We start from the raw sequence: 6,219 nt of genomic DNA on the forward strand, positions 1-6,219 counted from the left end.
TTGTGATGTCATCACCTGCCATGTCTTTTTCAACAGAATCGAGACATTTTGAGTCACTTTTTCTAGGTTTAAAAAATGTTTATTTATGTAGACATTTATGTTATTTTTTTCATTTATGTTATTTTTGTTAGTTGTGATTATTATTATTATTATTATTATTATTATTATTATTATTATTATTAGTAGTAGTAGTATCGATGCCCGTTGTGAATTTTCCTCATTCACTAGATGGCAGCTTCTGTTCAAATCTTTGTTTAAGAAACCAAATAACATTAAAAACACCAAAGAAAAGAATACATGAAAAGAAAATGTAGTTACAGTAAAAAAAAAAAAAAATAAATCATAATAAGTTGAATCTTTCAATGTCAAATCAAATCTCAGAAGTTCTGAATGAGAGCTTCCGCACAGCACGCACACAGCACAATGTAGTGTAGTGTCAGACTGAGTATGTGAGTGGAGATTGAACTGCTATTAAAGTTTGCAGTAAAAGTTCAATTGATTTTATTCATTTTTAATAGCAATCAAACAAATAGCAAAGAAATCTAACAGTAATAATTACAAGGAAAAACAATATCTAAAGCAGCACCTGGAGTGAAGTGCAGCTTATGGCATTGTAGGATTCTTTAGGATATTTTCTTGATGTTTTTGGAATAAGACAATAGTTTGTTTTGTTATGTGTTGAGAAGGACACGGTAGAATTAGCGCATCACAGTGAGGGGGTAGGGCCGAAGAGAGTAACACACTTGTTCCAGCCCTCGCTATGAGCGTTTGCAAAGTTGGAAACAGAAAATGATTAACGACTAACAAAACTAATTAACAGATGCCTGTGTCGTGTGTGCGTTTCAGAAAACAATGTCTGTTTTGTGTATTTGTACATCATGATGAGTGTTGATTTGTGTATTCATGATGAGTGTTGTTTTTTTTTCCTTAAAGAAATGTCTCAGAACATTGCAAGATCAGTCAGAGAACATGAGCGTGAACCAGAGCTTTAATAAAAAAAACGTTTTTCTTTTTTCCTGCCAGCAGTGGCAGCATCATCACTGTCACATCAGTGCTAACCATCTTTCAAATCTATTCACTTACCTCATCACCAACCCCCTCTGTCCAGCACACAGCGGGCAATTCCAGAGAAAGTAGATTACACTAGATTATTTTTCCATCCAGCTGAAGAAGGACTTGCAGTCCAAAACGTCCATATATATTGTGTACCTACATTACTTTTTTCTTTTTGATTTTGCAGCTTTTGGTACACAGCAGTTTTCCTTTTTAAACTATACACATATATATATATATATATATATATACAGTGCTCCCTCGCTATAACACGGGTCTCAGGGGACACACACTATGAGCGTTATAAACGGGGGAGGGGGTGGGGGGGCGCTGTTGGACCCAACAAACACCTGACTAAAATATGAAATAAAATAGCTCCCTCTCTGTAATGCACATATAGTGAAGCAAAAATGTAACTTTCTGTGAATTAATCACGCATAAAGCACTATGTAATCAACGCTATATCTTTTCCAAAAATAAAGGGAAGAGGGAATGGGCTCAACTGCCGGAGCATGGCTGAAGCTTCTTATCTCCCGGAGAAAGCTGCAGCTCCTCACAGCAAAAAAGTAAATTGCATTAGGAAAGATAACCACGTAATAGGCCTAATATTTATTTAGTTGTAAAACAAATGCTTAATAAGATGTCTGTGTTATAAAGAGCCAGCACAGATTTTCTCCAGTTCAGATACTGTATCAAAAGGGAAGAGACAGAAACCAAAGTTAGGTGGGGACATAATGCAGGAGTGTTATATCTGAGGCGTGTTATAGCGAGGGAGCGCTGTGTTTGTGTGTGTGTGTGTGTGTGTGTGTGTCTCTCTCTCTCTCTCTCTCTCTCTCTCTCTCTCTCTCTCTCTCTCTCTCTCTCTCTCTCTCTCTCTCTCTCTCTCTCTCTCTATATATATATATATATACACACACACATATACACACACTACCAATCAGAAAGTTGTTTGTTTTTTTTCAATAAAGGACTTTGTTTAAATCTTTCAGAAATACCCTGCAGTGTTCCGGGACGTTCAGCTTTCACTTACATCTTGTGTACAAATAATTTAAAAGAGTTAAATAATTAATCTGCACAAATATGGAAGAAAAAAATGCTAGTTACGGTAATACTACAATGTTAAACTATATGAATAATAATGATTGAAATGTAATGGTAAAAAAACAACGCATGTATATTTAATGTTCACCAAGATAAAATGAAATATTCAATAAAGTATTATTCTGTGAGTTCAGTAACCTGTCCAGTCTACCACCTTTCCCACCTATAATATGCTACAAGATTATTGTCTCCTCAATAATATAAACTAATATGAGATAATCAAAAATGTACTTTTTCAACAAAAAAAAAGCCTTTGAAAAAGAGTCCTTCTAGCTGTAGTAACTGCTAGATGGTGTGTACAGCAAGACAAACACTATAAGATATTAAACCGGAGAGACATACTATAAGATTGTTAACAGGAGAGACACACACTATAGGACAGGTGCAGTATTGGGAGAGTGGGGATGATGTAAAGGAGTCCACTAATGATTTTGGTCATTTAAACATGTTGGAGTCTGCTGCAGCTGCCTGCCATTGCTCAGGTATTTCTACCCCCTGCTATTTCTATCCAGATGTGTCCAGCAGTCCCATCTGGGCAGAAAAGAGGAGGAAATTGCAGGCTGACAGGATCACATTCCAACGAGTCAGTAGTAAGAGATAACACATGGCCAGCCAATTGCAAACATCACTGTGAGGAATATGAGTGAGCTCCCACTCTGATCACAGCAACAGCAGCTAGGGAACTTAACAATGTCTGTGATCAGTGACAATGAACAGACACAGTGACACTGCAGTGGCAGTGCAATAGTGGTTCTGTATTATACTGAGGGGCAAAGGTATTAACGATACCCTTGCCAAATAAGAACATAAGAAAGTTTACAAATGAGAGGAGGCCATTTGGCCCATCTTGCTCGTTTGATTGTTAGTAGCTTTTACTGTTCCCAGAACCTCATCAAGCAGCTTCTTGAAGCATCCCAAGGTGTCAGCTTCAACAACATTACTGGAGAGTTGCTTCCAGACTCCAGCAATTCTCTGTAAAAAGTGCCTCCTATTTTCTGCTATGAATGCGCCTTTGTCTATTCTCCATTTGTGACCACTAGTCCTTGTTTCTTTTTTCAGGTCAAAAAAGTCCCTTAGGTAGACATTGTCAATACCTTTTAATATTTTTAATGATTGAATCAGGCCGCCACGTAGTCTTCTTTGTTCAGACTAAACAGATTCAATTATTTTATCCTGTCTGCATACGACATGCCTTTTAAACCTGGAATAATTCTGGTCACTCTTCTTTGCACTTTCTAGAGCAGCACTATCCTTTTTGTGGCAAGGTGAGCAGAACTGAACATGTATAACAGATTATTTTGCTCGGTGTCTGAATTTTGCGGTCATAGCATGCCTTATTATTTGGCCCTTTTAATTTTTGTCCAGTGTTCTGACCCATATTGATTCTTCATTGTTTTTTTTTTTTTAACAGATTTAACATCAAGACAATGTTTCCAATATTATTTCAGGTCTTTCTTATACAGTGTATACCCACTAATATTTTATTCATCTCCATCTCTCTCGGATAACCAAGTTTCTGTAACAACTATCACATTGTAGTTACTTGTTAGTGCAGTAGCTTCAGGTTCTAACATTTTGTTTTTGATACTTGTAGCATTAAGATAAATACATTCAATGGTTTTTGTCACACACGGTTCTGGCACGTCCATTTTGTGCTATAACTCATTAGATCCCTTTGAATGGAAGGCCTTGGTTGCAAGAGTGTGCGGTTCTTTGATGGACCCAGATTCAGTTAAAATGTGTTTGCCCACTGATGATGGGAATGAGAATGTAGAAATGGGAGCCCAGCTTACAAGATTTACATTTTTTTTTCAGGTGTCAGGCTTTTAAAACTCACTCACGCCTAGGGTGGCTTTGACAGACTCACTGATAGCAGAAACTGACCCGTACTGAAAGCAGGCTGATCTTTGGGATACAAATTGAACATTTGTGAAGCTGCAACAAATATTGTAATGACTAATGTATTTTAAAGAATATAAAACCAGCATAAATAATATTGCAAAATTATGAACAGGTTACAAGGGTTTGAACTAAGAAAACTGAACAAGTGTTAATGTTAGAAAAAAGCTTGCTTGTATGGTTTTATTATTAGAATGTACTTTTGGAAGCTGGTCAAACTTAGAAATAGGGTCTCCCCTACCTTTCAATTAATAAGCACTATCGTGTTTGGAAGCCTGTGTTAATCTTGGTAGAAGCAGGCATCTGGGGGAACTAAGCACAGGTTTTAAAAAGTATTTTGATCTAATAATGAACATAATTAAATAAACTCTCTGAAGAGAAATAATATGTTTGAATTAAATAGAAACATCATATTTGAACTAACAATATTTTTGCCTGATTGGAGCTTTAGTGTAATAAAAATAGTAGTAACAACAGAAATCTTGTCTAGAAATAATGCTGCTATATTTCTCAATATTAACAAGCCTGTAGTTCAATGGATTCACAGTTAAGTTTCTTCTTTAGAAAAGAAGTAAGCTTGATCTGAAAGTAGTCTTTAAGCTAAATACAGGTATTCCAGAATAATTCAAACAGAATATAGGTGTAAATGTTTTATTATAACAGAGGAAGTGTTATATTTGAATAAAAGACTACAAAGTGTAAACTGTGTTTAATAACGCTAGTACACAGTGGACCTACTGAAAGAAAATAACTCATTTTGTGACCGGTGCTGGGCATGGAAAGTGCTTTTTGCTAGTCGAAGCGAGCAGTTTGGAATCCAAAATCTTTCTGTAATGAGCAAAACTAACTCACAAAATACCTTTTGGTACCAGAATAAAAATGTATTATGGTGTAATGTCTGTTCTCTTCATTATATTATAGAAATTAATGAAAACCTGGCAGCTGCAGTGAGCATTGCATTTAAACTAGAAAAGTTGTCTACAGTATCAGTACTTGTCAGGAAGGTGACGAGTTTAATGGGATGTTGTTTGTGAGCCAAAAATACAAAGGCTTTTGTATTACAAAAGAAAAAGCAACTGCTGCAGTTGCATTTAAAACTGAAACTCCACAGTGTTGCATTTATTTAAGTTTTACATGGCAATGCCTAGAAGTTTTAATAATGGCAGGATGTACCATTTCTCCACTGGCTTTTACCATGGCAATTGAAGTAATTATTAGGGCATCAAACTGGGTAGTGGGAGGAGAGTACTTGGCTTCTAGAATGCGACTACCACCAATTTGAGCATACATGGATGACATGACAACAATGACTACAACAGTAGCCTGCATTAATCGGTTATTGGGTAAATTAACCAATAACATTGAATGGGCATGAATGCAATTCAAGCCCACTAAATCAAGGAACATCTCTATAATTAAAGGTAAAGTAGTAGATAAAAGGTTCCACATTAATGGTGAGGCAATATCAACAGTGTCTGAGAAGCCAGTGAAAAGTCTTGGGGAATGGTACCCCCGGGATCTAAAAGACACAGTTTGTGGAGAAGTTAGACAACAAGCAGTGCTTTCAGTTTGGTCTACTGCCAAGAATGCTGTGGCCACTGACTGTGTATAAGGTTTCCTTGACAACAGTTGAGAAACTGGAAGCTTTAATCAGTTCATACATCAGGAAATGGTTAGGAGTTCTGCGCTGCCTCAGAGGAGTGGGACTTTATGGTAAAGGAATACAGCAGCTACCAGTCTCTGCTCTAACATTCTAAACTGCTCTAACAACTCTAAATTCTAAAAGGTATTGACAGTGTCGACGCAAGGGACTTTTTCAGCCTGAAAAAAGAAACAAGGACCAGGGGTCACAAATGGAGTTTAGAAAAAGGGGCATTCAGAACAGAAAATAGGGGACACTTTTTTACACAGAGAATTGTGAGGGTCTGGAATCAACTTCCCAGTAATGTTGTTGAAGCTGACACCCTGGGATCCTTCAAGAAGCTGCTTGATGAGATTTTGGGATCAATAAGCTACTAACAACCAAACGAGCAAGATGGGCCGAATGGCCTCCTCTCGTTTGTAAACTTTCTTATGTTCTTATGTTCTTAACAGAGGAGTTTAAGTGCGCCAAGGCCCGACTGGAAATGGCATTAGTAGATTCACATGACAAATGCGTAAGGGAGG

Source organism: Polyodon spathula, chromosome 21, assembly GCF_017654505.1.
Source record: "Polyodon spathula isolate WHYD16114869_AA chromosome 21, ASM1765450v1, whole genome shotgun sequence".
NCBI classification, from domain to species: Eukaryota; Metazoa; Chordata; class Actinopteri; order Acipenseriformes; family Polyodontidae; genus Polyodon; species Polyodon spathula.